This window comes from Calypte anna, chromosome 6 (genome assembly GCF_003957555.1).
Source record: "Calypte anna isolate BGI_N300 chromosome 6, bCalAnn1_v1.p, whole genome shotgun sequence".
Classification (NCBI taxonomy): Eukaryota; Metazoa; Chordata; class Aves; order Apodiformes; family Trochilidae; genus Calypte; species Calypte anna.
The window spans coordinates 15949996-15966262 of NC_044252.1; the positions used below are offsets into that span (position 1 = coordinate 15949996).

General features: G+C 42.5%; 1 protein-coding gene across 2 annotated transcripts in view; it reads right to left on the reverse strand.

The window, feature by feature from the left end:
• SGMS1 (sphingomyelin synthase 1) overlaps positions 1-16267 on the reverse strand; it is a 92647-nt gene that overhangs the window by 28378 nt on the left and 48002 nt on the right. The window contains exon 1 of one of the 2 annotated variants that reach the window (XM_030453205.1): positions 9511-9995. The exons of the other annotated variant lie outside the window; for it this stretch is intronic. The gene's annotated coding sequence lies outside the window, so the exon portion shown is untranslated. Of the gene's footprint in view, positions 1-9510; positions 9996-16267 lie in introns of those variants that run through there. 2 annotated transcript variants of the gene reach the window in all.

The following is a 16267-nucleotide window of genomic DNA, read 5'->3' on the forward strand; positions in this document are numbered from 1 at the left end:
TGAAGCCACAGCTCTGCTGACAGGTGGGAAAGGATGGGGGATGGCAGGAGAAGCAGGGCCCAGTTGAGAAAAGCTACTGAGGCTGAAGCTAAAAGATTAATGGCAACGTAGATAATGATGCAGCAGCCAGGTAGGGGAGCAAAATAATCCTTTAAATCAACCTCCAGAAGCAAGATGCAAAAGGCTTGCTAGCAACAAGTCCTTCCTGTAGTTTAATACTCAGAAGATGCGTTCTCTAGAGATGTCCAGTAGGATGCAATATCCTTTCTGGGTACCCAAGTAAGCAAACAAAGCAATGGAAAAGCAGTTACAGTAACTTTCTGAAGTGCAGGGCTCCACCAGGCAGCAGAGCAGTCAGGATGTTACCACACTGCAGGAATTCATCTGATGAGGAGCTCTGGAGACCAAGACACTGATAAAACCCTTTCCAACCACCCCATGACTACACAGCACTTCCTCAAGGCCTAGGAAATGTATCTATGCCTCATAAACACATTAGTAAATAGATTATTTTAAGAGTAGAAAACAAGTAAGGGCCAACTTGACATGGCTTCTGCTATACCTGCCCATCCCATGGCCAGACCCACTCTACACAATCATCCTTCAATCACACTCTACCATGCAGATTTTACATAAATCCTAAGAATGGCTCGAAGAGCTTCTAAACCTAAAAACTTACAGAATTTTAATAAGAGACAATTAAAAATAATCCTCCATGTAGAAAGATCATGAAAATTCACCATCAGTCCTCCAGTAAGGTCAGCACTTCTCCTGTAAGCAATACAGAGCTGTTGGAATGACCACTGATGGAAAAAAAGGTACTATTTTGGAAGCACTCAGATCAAGTACTGCAAAGTACTCATTAAACAGTCACAGTAAGTTACGTTTGGAGTTTTTCTTTTGTTAGGGTGAGTTTTGTGGGGGTGAGGGTGGGGCTGCATTACCAGAGATTGCACAGAACATGAACTTTGCTTTCAAAATCAAGTATGTTACTATCTGTTCTTAGGCACTCCAATTGAGTCTGAATTTTGAGACAACATTGAGTCTGAAAATACCAACATTCTTAAGTATTTAATGTGGGTGAGGGGGATAAGAGTACTGTGGCAGGAATCCTGATGAAATACACAGCTCAACCTATATGGCACCATAACAGCACTGAAAAAAAATCATGTTATTACAGGTTTTATTCCATGTCATTAGCCAAACAATGTAGGTTTTGCAATGTAGGAACCTGATATAATTTAACTCCAAGAAAAACTTATGCTTGTCTGAATCAGTTTTCAGCAGCCAAATTACAAAAGTCTGACCTCACAGCAAGAGCCTAGGAGTTTAAAAAAAAAAAAATTAAAAAAAAGCATCTCCTACCAAGCACAAACAGCAAACTCAAAGGCTGGCACAGGAAACACAAGGCACCATCATGTGAATTAAGATTTAAGAGGAAATGGCTGGTCTCAGCCCAGACAAGCCAGCAGCTATGGGACAGCACACAGGTATCATTTTCCCATCTGTTATGGGGATTTCTTGGTCTCCCTTGAGGACACACTGTGATCTGCAGGAAATGGCTGAAGATTCTTCTAGCTTACTTTCTGAAGGATAGATGAGGAAGGATCAATATTCCTAAGAAAGATTGGCTCAGCCCCCAGAGAGGGGAGCACCACACACAAAGAACCAGGCCAAAAATCAGTAAACTTGTACATCCTCGGTTCACAAAAAGCCATTTTTTGCCAAGAAACCAATTTGCTAAGGCTCTTCATTAAATAAAATATGAAGAGCAGGCAGAGATGTAAAATATAAATGCACACACTTCCATAAGCAGCAGGCCCTGCTAATTGTAAATGTTATATAAATCATCGAGGACAACAGTATTTATGTTCCCTAAAGGAGGGCACAGATTTCACAGTTAGCAGGCAAAGAAGTTGTATATTAACAGGTGTTGCATGCATATTCACTTTCATGCCTAGAAAGAGAAGAAACTGCTTTGGGGAATGTATTATTTAGTTAGGTCAAACAGCTGAAAGGCAGAATCAAACCTCAAAGCATCTGATGATTTTGGTGTGGATCTCCACCAAACATAACACTCGCAATGGGATGGACTCACCACTTTGGTAATCCAGCCAGGATGGCTGAAACAATCCTTCCATCAGATCTCCCTGCAAAGCTGCCTGAAGAGATGACAGTAGCTGTGAATTGCCTAATCAAAGCTTGTTGCTGTTACCTCTTTCCCAGTGCCTTGCCATGCACATCAGCACAAACACAATGTCTTTACAGTTTCAAGTGTTAGCAGCTGGAAGTATTATTGCATTGGAAAACTTTCCCAGGGAGGAGTACAACCTGTACTCCCTGTAGGGAGGACTTTCCCCTAATCACTCACACCTCCTTTTTCTTAGTATTTTTTTATTTCAGGCAGCTGACCAAGAAATATAACTGTTGCAGTACACAACATCTTTCCTTTCTCCTATTTGCAAAATTTAATTTAAAAGGCACAGCAGCTTTCAAACTGGCAGCTGGGACATTAAAGATCAGTTGCAAAAACTTACTGAATCTAGCTGAAAATCACCTTTCATCTTAAAAAATTAGGATGTGGTCAGAAATATTTTCAAACTACCTTGTCACTACTCCATATGTGCAAAATGGGCTTGAGATGAGCTTTAACTTGAAGCCAGGTGAAGAAGTTCTGGATGAAGACTATGCTTAGATGTACAAGAAACTTCTCTAGGGCAGGATAGGACAGGTGAAGCTTCAGGTCTTTAAGGGACCCCACAGTTCTGTTTCTCAGTATACAGGACTATAAAGCTCAGCAGGTCCCTGCAGAAGCTTCAGAAACAACAGGTTTGCCCCAAGCACACAGAAGACCTGAAGCCACACATCAGCTCATGGTTGCCTCCTCCTGTGATTATTCATCGATTCAACAGAACAAAGTCATCTTCATACTCAAAGTGTTTTCCAAGCATAAAATCACTTCTCCTTACAGATTTTAGAAATGTACTTATAAACAGGAGTTCCTCCCTGTTTCCAAAGTCAACATAAAGTTGGATTTATTGATGAAGACTTGTAATTCCTCAGTAGAGCAAGCTACAGGGGTCAAAGTGGAATCTATCAAAATCCGTGTGGGAAAAAAAAAATAAAAAAAAAAATCAGGGGTATTCATCCCAAACCAAGATCTAGACCAAAAAAACCCAGATTGGGTACTGCTGCCCTCTATAGCTTTTTATTCCTTATTTCTCATATCATCTCCAGTAGCATCCACCTGTTCCTCTCTCCTTTTTCCCACTCCTCTGCAGGCTCTATCAGTTTCCTGTGTCAGACTCCCCAGTCCAGCAGCACACGTTCCAAATGAAAGGTCAACAGGCTTAGAAGAAAACTGAGAGGATGCTAAAACCAGCCTCTGTGTGAAAACATCACCCAGAAGGGAGGGCAGAATATTTCAGTCAATTCTGTGACAGATGGGCAGAAGCACCAGCAGCCTAATGAGCCCTGGCAGCCTCATCCTCCTTCCTTTTCCAAGGATTTTTAAAGGGAGGAGACTCACTCTGAAAGGATCGCACAAACTGTAAATAAATTATGGTCCTGTTCATCAATTAGCTCAGGCTGCACTGAAATGAAAGCCACAGCAGGCTCTGTCATCACTCAAAATAAACTCTGATGGGATTGCTCCTGTGCCAATGGCTCAATTATGGCTGGGAAGACTGTTAGAGACATTAAAAATAAACAAAAGGTCTGAGCCTGGAATACTTCTCTCTCAGATAAATCTAACTGAGTAACTCTGTCCTTTTAGCTTAAGTAACTCTGAATTATTTGATCCATTTTTTCCCACCTTTCCCTCACAAGCTGCAGAAGCCAGGCCACCACATACAGGGGAAATGTTTGCAAACATTCCCTTTGCATTGGTGAGGCTGCACCTGGAGTATTGTGTCCAGTTCTGGGCCCCTCAGTTCAAGAAGGACAGGGAAGTGCTTGAAAGAGTCCAGCGCAGAGCTACTAAGATGATTAAGGGAGTGGAACATCTCCCTTATGAGGAAAGGCTGAGGAAGCTGGGTCTCTTTAGTTTGGAGAAAAGGAGACTGAGGGGTGACCTCATCAATGTTTTCAAATATGTAAGGGGTGAGTGTCAGGGAGATGGAGTTAGGCTTTTCTCAGTGGCGACCAGTGATAGGACAAGGGGTAATGGGTGTAAATTGGACCATAGGAGGTTCAAGTTGAATATTCAAAAAAATTTTTTTACTGTAAGGGTGACAGAGCCCTGGAACAGGCTGCCCAGGGGGGTCGTGGAGTCTCCTTCACTGGAGACATTCAAAACCCGCCTGGACACGTTCCTATGCGAAGTGCTCTAGGTGGCCCTGCTCTGGCAGGGGGGGTTGGACTAGATGATCTTTCGAGGTCCCTTCCAACCCCAAGGATTCTATGATTCTATGATTCTTTGCTAGACAGTTATATTTTTAATATATGGGGAAAAGACTCTTATAATTTAAAAATATACATGCATTGGGATAAGGTTGTTAATGTAAATTTAGTAGCTCAGAAATCAAAACAAGGGCAAAGAATTCTCCTGGGTAATGAGGGATTCCTGTAGTCTCCCTAGAAGAACTTTGTCATTTCTCTAAAATCCAGGCCCTAGCAAACAGTTGTACTGCTTATGCTTTATGAAACTGCAAGAAGACTAAGTAACTCTTAACACAGCACAAAGTTGCTTTCACTTCTCATTTGACTTTTGCAATATATTATTTGTTTTTCATAGCTTCCAGTTTAACAGGTCTAGAGATACCCTACCCATCTGAAGAGTCTCTCCACTCTCCCTCTGCAACTGCACAAATAGAAAATAAAGTTTCTCAAGGTCAGAGCTTTGCTCTTCTAACCTAAGTACAACACATAACCACACTGCAAAGTGCTGAACAATGCCAGGATTTCACTGCAGGTTTAGGTAGGGTGCAATTTGTTTAGAACAGACAAGCCAACATCCACAAAGCAAATCACGTGGCTGAGACCAAAAAAAAATTCAGAACACAAAAGACTTAAAAATAATAAAGAAAAAACCCAGAGAGCTGGGAAGGCTAAGAAACTGAAATCAGCGTTGCATTAAAGCTAATCAGCTGGTGTTCTTTCTACTAAACCTTCCTTTTCATTGAAGCATTTTGAAAGTAACAGGGTAAAATTAGCTGTCTTCAGGATTCTTGTCTAGATGCTGAAAAAATAACTTCAGTTCTGAAATTCACTACTAAAACAGAACTACTGCAGTTTCACAATCTTATTGAAAAATAAAATCTTTCTATAAGAGTGTGTAATATTATAACCAAGCAAGACATGTACATGTAATAAGTAAAATTAAGGCCCCAGTAATTTTTTCATGTGCTGGTTTGTTTTTTTTTTCCAGCTCCTCAAACTCTCCCCATAAAGCATCAGGATATAAACAATTCAAACAGAAAAGTAAATCTCCTTGAGGCTTTGCCCTTAATGGGGACAGAGTAACCTGATGAGCTCAGCCCCACTGGAAGCAGCAGCCTGGGTGCTGTATCTTGGATTTTAAACCCAAGGTGTGTAGGCAGGAGCGTGGACAGTCCCAACAGGAAAAGCTGAAGCTGCTCAGCTGAATTCAGCCCCAGAGCACCTGAACTTGACTTACCTGTGCCAGTAACAGCTCAGCAAGCTGTTTCTGGGAAACATCCCCTTCCTCCTGGCCTTGGATCCTCCCCTCCCACTCTTGCTTGGCAGAAAATCTGCTTTTTTCCTGGTTTTCTGCTTGGCTGGGCAGTCAAACCAGCTGGCTGCACAGTCACACCAGATTAAGCAAGTCCTTCCCCTTTTGGTGGAAGGAGTGAGCTGTTGAGCAGCTCAGCTGTGTTGAAACCATACCTCAAGTTTCCTAATTTGCCTTTCTATTTTTAACCCCAGCCATTTCCCCCACCTCTTTTTGCCATGCAGACAGCTGCAGAAAGCAGCTGGAGGCAACCATAATCCAGCAGGCCAATTTTCCTGGCAAAAAGTCATCCACAAGCCCAGGAGCAAGTGCACAAGAGGCAGCAGTCATCTCAAACTTTACCCTAAACCCTAAATCAAAATAACCAAGAGGAAATAGGGCTCTCTTCCTTCTCCCTGTTTCCCATGGCCACGATGGCTCTTCCTGAACAAACAGCATGGAAACCTGGTTACCCAAAGCACTGCCACTGTCCTGACCCCTCTAAGCTGCCTAAGATCCCTGCCTCCTGTTCCTAAAAACTCCAAGGAAAGAGGCTTAAGCAATGATTCAGACCATGGAGCTGCTTCTGCACTTAGCTGCCCAGGATGGTTCTTCCAGGACAGAGGTCAAGGGACCACTCCAGTCCACACACTCCCAACACAGCTTGGGGACAGCTTGGGGGACGCTGATTCACAAAGCTAAAGAGTTTAGCTGGAAGTTTTGCATCATGCTCTTGGATGCAGGCAATTAGAATAGCTTGTAAGCCCTTCTTGAGATAAGCCCGTCTACTTTTGTTCAAGCAATAGCTGTAAACTTCGCAAATGAGGTTACTTTTGCTGAATATCATAAAATACGTGTTTATATTCTACATATTTTCTATACTTCAAGTTACTTCCACAAAACAGGCTTACTGCAAACTCAACCATCCTGGTTTGGGCCAGCATAGAGCTGATTTTCTTTCGTGTAATTTTGTTTTCAACTAAGTCTCTCATAAGTAGCTGTACTTGCTGAAATTAACAGCAGGTTTCTCAGTCAGTGTCTGCTTCTAATGTTTATAGTTACACTTAGAGAATGGTGTGCAGAACCAAGGCCACTGCTGGGTTCTGAGGAACACCCTGTGCTCTGGAAAAAGAAAAGGCATGAAGAGGTCACACCTGCAAGCCTCCTTTAGGGAGTAGCAGACGAGACAAATGACCAAAACTGACCAGAGTATTCCATCCCATACGTGTCATACTCAGTATAAATTTGAGGATCATGAGGGTCAAGTCCCTTCTTCTTTACCCTTCTCTCCGGCCCTTCTTCACCTGTCCCTGTTTGCTTCAGGATCCTGGGAGGATTCCATCTGTTCCTCTGCCTGTGCTCCTGATCCATGCCAGCCTGAATCTGTGTGTTCCTGCCTCCAGCTCCCGACTGCTGCTGACTCCAGGAGTCCAGCCTGGACTTTCCCAGGGCTGCCCTGCAGCCTCGGTGGTGATGTGAGAGTTACTGAGGAAAAGGGGGAGGAACGTGGGATTGTTTTTCTGTATCTTTGTATATATTTAATAATTTTTCCTTTTTTATCATTACATTTATCATTACATTTATCATCCATTTTTATCATTAAATTTTTATCATTGTTTGATTAAAGCTGTGTTTATTTTCCAACCCATAAGTCTCTCTCCTTTCCTTATCAGGGAGGGGAGGGGGATTAACAGAGCCTCTGTCATTCAGTTCACTGCCAGCCTAGCATTAAACCATGACAACAACCAATCAAAACCTAAAGCAGACGCAGACAGGACTCTATAATTATCAAATGCCTTGGAGAAATCTATTTCTTACTTGACTACAGAAAAAGAAGTCAGGCCAAACAGAAGTTTGGTGTGGATTTAAGCATCACAAGGTCCACTGCAAATCTTCCCAGCTCAAGCAGATTTGAATCACAGGATACCAGTAAACAAAACTGCTGAGCATAACAGCTCATCAGCCATAAACCTATTTAAAAATAAGTTTCCTTGATGTGCTAACAGCATTTACAGGTAGGTAAGTGGCAGGACTCAGCAATTCCCATGCTGCTTGCTGTAGCCAGGAGAAAGAAACCCCACTGTGAACACAACAGCCCATATGGAGAAGCAGCATGGGGGTTAGGTGGTTCCCCAGGATGCACACTGGTAACAGCCCAGAGAAGCAGACTGCTCCTCTTGGTTTGAGGATGACCACGGATCTTATGCACCACTTTCTGCAAAACTCCTCCTGGCCTGGAGTTACTTCGATGAAGATCTGAAGCACTGATTCCTCCCCACCCAAAACTATTTCAGAGCAAAGTTTCTTGTTCACGTGAGTATTATCCACCTCCACTTGTTTTGTCATGGTAGGAATGCAGGAGCTGCTCCCACCAAGCAGCCTGGAGTGCTGTGTGTTGCCCTGTGCCTTGGACAGAGCTGCTCTCTTCAGAAAGCACTTTATGCTTTCTGCATGGGGCAGAAGTCCTCTTCCATCCTTAATCCACTGAACCATATCACTTTTTAAACAAATACAGAAACCATGACAGCAGAAAACAACTGCATGAAACCGAGATCTGCAAGTAACTTCACTTTTTACCTCCTAGAAAAAGAGTTTCAGGAGAGAGAAACTTCTTTAGCAGTTTTTATGGGCACTGGGACTGTGTGTTAATGATTTACCTGGAAGGGCTGTAAGCACAAATCTGGTAAGAATGTTTTGTTATGGTCTGCCTTCATCTGCATAAGCAAATCAGCTCACAAAGTAAGTTGGCATGGTATTACTTGGCAGAAGAAGAAATTAATGGTCCTCTAAGCTTGCTTACCCCATCCTGCTTTCAAGTAAAACATCTAATATAGAGATATGTGAACATATATACAAACACAATCTAAAAATATCAATGCCTAGAATAGCTCTTCTGTGCATATATACACAATAGCTACATATAGCTACATATCTGTGCATATATACACAAATAAATATAAATAATCACACAGAAAGACAAGCCACTGCAGGCACAGGTTTTTAGTTTCTTACCCTAAAGCCGAGGGAAAAAAAAAAAAAAGAAAAAAAAAAAGTCTTCAACTCATCACTATAAATATATTAGAAAACTTCCAGATGAAAGCATTCAGTTCAAAAGTGATTTACAATGAGAAAAAAAGGTGGCTATGCCCCAGATGCACCAACAGGATCACATAGCATGGGCTCAGCTGCATATTTAAGGCACACCTTATGGATAGAGCTATATTACTCTTACTGAAGCACGTTCACCTTACCCAGAGGACTTCTGTGGTTTCCCTGGACTCACTGAGTTCTTCTATACACCCAGGACCACACTCTAGAACCAAATTATCCACGTTTTTAACCATGGGTGACACTGTGGAGTATGCAGAGTGGCACAGCTGCACAGGACTGCCACTTCCTACGTACAGCTGCCAAAAAACCTGTTATATAAAGTGTAAAATACATTCTTGCTCTTACTATTTCATATAAACACGTGCTGCAATTGTCCTGAGGATATCTGTCAGCAATTAAGGAGGGGGTTAAGGGTGAGGAGAGGTGTAAAAGGCTGGCAAAAGGGACAGCAGCTTGTCCCTGTTAATTTGCACAAGAAATTGTCACTGCCACACTGTCACTGTGAACTCCACCATGGAGCTCAACATCTGGCCAGGGGGAGAGATGAACCCGTTTGATGGAAACATGCCAGCTGCTGGTAGCCTGGCTAGCTTGTGTTCGGGGAAAAAACAAAACAAAGCAAAAAAACCCAAAACAAAAACAAGCCAAATAACCAACAGACAGAAGAGTAACCACAAGCTTAAGTGCCTTAAAAATAAAAACCTCAAAAGATATATTTTAGATCTTACTGTATCAGAGTCCTTCTGCTCGCTTCCAAAACACAGCTCTGACCCTCCACCCGCAGTCGAACACGCCTTATAACTAAAACAGGAACATCCAGTGCCGGATGGAGAGCTACGGAAATCAGGAGGCAGACCAGCAGCTAACTCTGCCTCTTCCCAGGCTCCAGGCAGAGGCGAAGCTTAAGGCAAGAGCAGAGAGAGGCAGCAGCAAGGCCTCTGCAGACTGAAGGGTTTTACAATCCTTCCTCCGCCCCGGCAGAGCAACTCTCAGACCCCGGGATCTTCTCCGGCGTCTCCTTCGCGGGCCGAAACTTCCTCCCAATTAAAAGTTTCCTCTCGGCTTCCCCGCGGCAGCGATGCCGGGCTCCGCCACCGCTCCGCTCTCTGCTCGCCAGGGAAGCGCCTGGAGGAAGAAGCAGGAGAGGTGATCGGGGCACAGGATGCGAGCGCTGACCCGCGGCAGCCCCGGCCACGCCGTGTGCCCGCACCGAGTGCGTCAGCAGGGGGAGAGAGGAGGAGGAGGAGGCGGAGGAGGAGGGACCGGCCAGAGGGCTGACATTCCCCACGGCAGCCCGTGGAACACCTCAGGGCAGCTCAAGGGTTTTACCAGCAAAGTAAGAGCTTAAATGGGGAGTGGGGATAAGGTTTTCATATAAATTTAGGTCAATTAATGCGTGCAGGTAACCCAAAACATTCGTATCCCTTCTGAAAGACTCAAAACACCACTGTGAAGCTGAAAGAGTCAGTGCTGGCAAGGAGGATTCGTTTTTCCAACATCTATAAATACCAGATGTTAAGTCCTATCCAAAAAAACCCCAACAAACCCACCAAAACCCCACAACAATAAAACATCAGATTTCAAGACACTAAATCCAAAGTGAAACAAGAGATTCCCCAACCTTTTGGCTACATCCCACTGCTGCCACAAGTGACATTCTCCTGGACAGACATCACCAGTCCTCTGAGAGCACCCATCCAGCCTTTAAACCCAAGGACACAGCAAGGACTGGAAACCCCCCCCCCAAAAAAATGAGGGGGGAAGAAAGGTCTGAAGCATCCCTGGTGAGCATGGGAGGGAGAGGATGGATGTCCACTGGCTGCTCACCACTGGGCAGCAGGGAGGTCTGATTGAGAACAAAACCACAATGCAACACAGACTGGAGCCATATGTTAGAAAGATTGATAGGATGAGTGGTGCTGGCAGGATTTTCAGGAGTTTACATCACTATGAGGACTCTATGTAGTCCACTGGATGTTATAAGGAAAAGAAATACTGTCTAGGAGTGAAGTCAGGGGCATATGAAATGATCTGCATCCACTCCATGGATTAAATGCAGGGAAAAAACTAAATGAACAATCAAAAAAGCCACCAGACACCAGCATTAACATAGAGCAGCAGCAGGGTTTCTAAACTCCACCCCTGGAGAGGGAGACTGTTGCCAGCAATACCAAGGAATCTAAAGAGTCCCATCAAAGAAAAGAGGGTAGGAAAAGTATTTTGAGAAGATGCACCAAAAGATCCCTCCATACTAATCTGGACCACATGGAAAATAAGAATTTCTAAGGAGTACTTGGTTTGGGTTTTTTCTCAAATATATGCCTCTGGGTGTGGACCACCAATCCCTGTTCCTAAAACATGTAGCCAGCCAGGGATCAAATGCAACATATTTACTTATCAACTCCTCCACTATGTTCAGAAGCCAAGTAAGTCCATGGGTTTGTCAATAATCTTCCAATACTGGTGAAGAGAGGGGTGTGAAGAAAGTTTTGAAGAAGGACTCCAAGCACCAAGTTGTATGTCTGCAAACACCAAGTCCAGGAGAACACAGCAAGCATCTTGGGTCAGTGAGCCCAGACAATTCCCCTACCTCTAATTAATTTTGAAATGTTTTTTGTCTTAAAGATCAAGAGAAGAAGCACTTGCCTTATGCAGTCCCACTTGTCCATTTCTCAGACAGCTTCTCCCCCCTCACTTAAGAATTAAAATAAACATGGGCTGATTCTCCTTTCCCTGGAGATAATCATTAGCATGGGAGCTGGCAGATCCCATCCCCAACCATCATATTTCCTTTAGAGCTTTTTTGGGAAGGATTTTTAAGCTAAGCTGTACCTCCAGCAGGCCAGAGAGTCAAGTTCAAGTCATTCCAGTTTATTTATATATCTGAAGAGAGATGAGAAGTGTGGATTAGCCACTAGTCAACACCCTATACCTTTTTTCCAGCTGTCTTTTAGTAATTAAGCTCCATAACATGCACAAGATGCATCTGCCCAACCTTGTCTTGCTTTGCAGGATGCATTCTGGAGTAGACCTGGTAATTACTTTACCTAAAGACTTCTTAGATGTAAGTCAGTCAATATCAATTCCATATATTCCTCCCACTGAGCATATATATATAAGGAATCAAAGCATTAATTAGACAACACACTACAGACTGTGGATTCATTGTTATGTACATGACACTCGTGTTTACTTTGAGCCAACACACACCTCACTGGACAGCAGTAGTTACCTGGTGGTGACATGAAAATTAAATAACTAAATTCTGACAATGAATGTCTTCATATTTGAGAAAAATGCTCTTTTATTACTGCATCAGATTTTATCTTTGCAATTTCTTCCTTCAGTGATCCACAATTCTGAGTTCAGTGACCTCAAGGCAGGTAACAAAGCCAGCTCTGCTTTCCCACGGGTGAGGTGGGGCCAAAAGGAAGAAGAGACAACAGTTTGACAAGTATTACAGGTAATTAAGAGCAAGCTTAGGGAACAATTTTCAACATGTTTATCATTATGCATTTAAATATTGCATGTGTCCAGACAGATGCAACTTAATGCTCTGTAAAGCACTAAACAAATAAGAAGAAACATACTCAATGAGTTTTTCCAAAGTAATTCCAAAGGGTTTGGAATTTTTTTCCTTCGACACTTCAAGCAAGGACATATTTAACCTAAGGCTTTTAGCAGCCTGAATGGATTACATTTTTTTTTTCCTGTAGTACTGAACACCTGGAAGTACTGCTCTCAGTGAAGTGGCTGTGGCTCTGCTTTATCTCTACCTTCCCACATGGTGCTTCAATAGGAGGGTGACAATTACCATAAAAATGGCTGAAGAAGAGAGATGGCCACCAAGTATTAACCTGTTTGTTTCTATCCTGATCAGGGCATGAGGTATGCAACACAACACTAGATTTGAGGTTGACTACTGGCACTTAAGAGAAATAGCTTCAGTGCTAATGTTCCTGGTAATTCAAGCATGACAGGCACTAGCAAGAGGGTACCCCCTAAAAGCCTCGGTGGGAAAAGCTCTTCCTTGCCTAAACATCAAAAAAAAAGTCAGAGTAAACACTGAGTTACCTTTTCCCTTGCCCATCAGTAAAGAAAGTATATATTAGCAGATTAAATCCAGTACTGAAGGTGAGAAGTTTAGTGCAAGCTTTAAAAAAAACTTATTCACACCACCAAGCAAACTCAACCCCAAGGCCCAAGTACTGCAACCCAGACGAAAAAAAATAGCAATGACCCTACCTCCAACTGAGATGTGGGCATGGCTGACAAACAAAAAGTCTAAAGACATAAAAATGCCTTGATGTAAGAAGTAGGAAGTCTGAGTCAGATAAAATAAACAAAGTTTAAAGGAAACTGATACAGAGTAACTTTACCTTCTCCCATCTATGAAGATGTGGTAAAACAGGAGATAATTTTTAAAGTGATGCATTTCTCTCTTCTTAAGTTAATAAGTAGCTCTCCTCCTAATGCAGGGCTTTAACAAAGGAATTACACACTTCCATTTCAGGAAATGTTTTTACAGGACCTAATAGGAAGGGATGTGCCTTGCTGGCTACTGAAGACCAATAACAACACAAAAGCGAGGACAAGTTCAAAGGCTGATGACTGATTCCTAGGATCAACACCTACCAGTAAGGATGCTTTCATATTGCTTTACATAAACAATAAAAATCTGTACATGCACCATATATATTCCAAACCCCTTTAAGCATTCTTGGGGGTCTTTTTGTCTTTTTTTTTTTTCCTTCAAATAACCTGACTCTGGTCAGGTATATATAAGGAAAAATGTGCTACAGGATCTGTGTTTGCTTCAAAACACTTGAAAGCACCACATTCAACAACAGCTCAAAGACAGGGTTTTTTAGATTATTTGGAATATATAAATCACTCACTTCAGAGTGAAGCCATTTGTCTTAACTACAATGTGAATGCCTGCTCACTTGAAAGGAAGCCTTAGCTACTGCACTGAATAACTGTTTGCTGTATGCATCAAACCCTCATTTAGCATTTAGGATCAAAACACATGGAACAACCCATACTACTCTTAAAACTGAGGCTTATTATTCTTTCAGCAGTTTCACCCCCCAAAACAAGTGACCTACCTAGTTCATGGCAAACTCACTGTGCTATCTGTAACATGGATCACTTCAGAGATGCTGTGAATGGAAAAAACAACCTGTTTATCAAGGGTTAATATCAAGCTTATTATTTCTTCCAGCTCTAAGATGTTTTTGTTGTGGGATTTTTTAGGCTGAAATGCCTTTGGAAAGAAAACACAAAATTGAGGACATTGCAAAGTTTTGAACAGCTTTGTCAGAGACCTTTTATCACATCAAGCACTTCTTTATTAAAGATGCAGAAATGCTCATTGCTAAAACAAGCCTGTTGTGGCTATCTCTGCTCCACCCTGTCTTCTGAGGGTTTTCCACCAGCAAACGTCTATATTCCTGTTAACACGTGGCTTTGAACAGGCCAGTAGTTGGAAAATGCAGCACAGTGGATACCCCCTCAATCTATCATTATTTCCTATTGAGAAAAATTATGAAACTTTATTATTATTCATAATTATAATGTCCATTATTATGAATGTATATTAATCTGTACTGTAGCATTACCACATTAACAGCCATTACAAGTTCTTATATGCAGGGCTGTTAAGGACAGTTGCTTTTGAAACTGAAAGAATATCATTAAATGCACCTTAATGGGGTTTTGATACATATTAGAAACATTAAAAGGTTGAGTTTAAAAATCTGTGAAGTATTTATTAAAAGCAGTTTCAGAAATGCCCAGTTACGTGTTTAGTTGTTTCAAACACAAAGGTTGGTTCTGGAATATGAGGTACCCATCAGCTCTAGCAATTAAGTTTCTGGAGAGCAAAGCTGTGCCCCTCTGTGTGACTCACAGAGTAATGTCTACAGGAAACCCGACCTCTCTTGTTCCCTATAAAAAGCACAACCTGCTTTTCAGTTAAACCAAGTTGCTTGAACAAACATCTCTCCTCTAACAAATGAGCATTTTTCAGCATCTTCACCATCATGTGGGCTTTAAATCCATGAAGGTGGATTTTAAAAGAGGATTATAACACAGTCTGGTAGCAGAGCAGTCTTCTGGAAACTCAACTGAAAACACCCCCTCCTTCTCCTTCAGAAACAAATTAAGAAATATGTTGTGCTGTTGTATTTGAACACGTGTTTGTACTTTGACCTTGCACTGGTTTTGCAACCTCCCAATGCTCTGGCTGGCTGACCTGCTACTGGGCAGTTCACTCCCCTTCTGCACCTGACCACAGTCATGGGACTCTATCTACCATGTTGCAACAGCTCAGAGATCACACACACAGCCCTCCCACTGAAAGCTGTAAAAAGGGTGGCAGAAACACCAGCGGGATGCTCATGCATCCTGTGTGCCCTCTGGGACACAAGACCATTTGCTGCCCTCATGCCACCCGTGTTGGGCCAGCCACACAAGCCACTTAAATCTCCGGAGTTCTCATCCAAGTGGTATCATATTTGTAAACAGATGAAACCTTTTTGCTCATCATGCTTCCCTGGGCTGCAGGGGATGTGCAACCTCATGGCATTCCTGATTAAACACCACGGTCACCCTTTAAATAATCAAGGAAACAGCCAGATTTTTTCAGTGGCGGCTCTGCAATTAGAAGCTGGGGTTTCTCTGTGGAGTCCAACACCCAGCACCTCTCCAGAAGTGAGAGTAGAGAAAAACAAGGTGGCCCAATTGTGTTACTGCAAGTCATTCTCATATACAAAATGTTCAAGCAAAAACACTGTTTAAAGGTTTGCAGTTTAAATATTGCAAAAATACTGTTTAAAGCAAGTGTTTAAGAGCACTGAGGTCGCACTTTAACCTAGAAGAGTGAAGCTTTCCATAGAAAACAGAAACAAGGCACCCTTTCCAAACTCACCATCTCAACCAGAAGGGTGTTATCAACACGTGACTGCATCCTGCATCCAGCTGCAGCACCTTCAGCTTGTGAACTGCAACTCCTGTTCTCCTATCCACTTATTTTTTCCTGCAAGAAGTCTTTTTACCCAGATGTGTCAAAATCCTCTGGCTAAAGAAATCACCACCTAAGAACATCAGTTAAGTTTCATTTCTTCCAAACCCAAAATCTCCTGTTTACAGCCAGGAAACAGAGTTTTCTTCACCAAATAGTTAGGGGACACCTCCTGGGACCACCGTTGATTTTTCTGTCAAAGAGTTAATTCCTTTACTATTTGCTGAATGCCTTAGGACAGCTGCTGGTTTCACATACCAGTAATCTAGCACATATCAAGTCTTCTTTAAGGTTTCTTTCAAGGTTCAAGCTTCTTTAAAGCTTTTAACAGGTCAAATTTGCCTTACCCAGAAACATGGCATGTAATAACAGATGCTGCTGTCATCCAAGCAACAATCAAAAACCTTTCTGGAAACCCCCTTCACTTTGTCTAATTCTGGCTGGTTGGATATGGCAAGTCA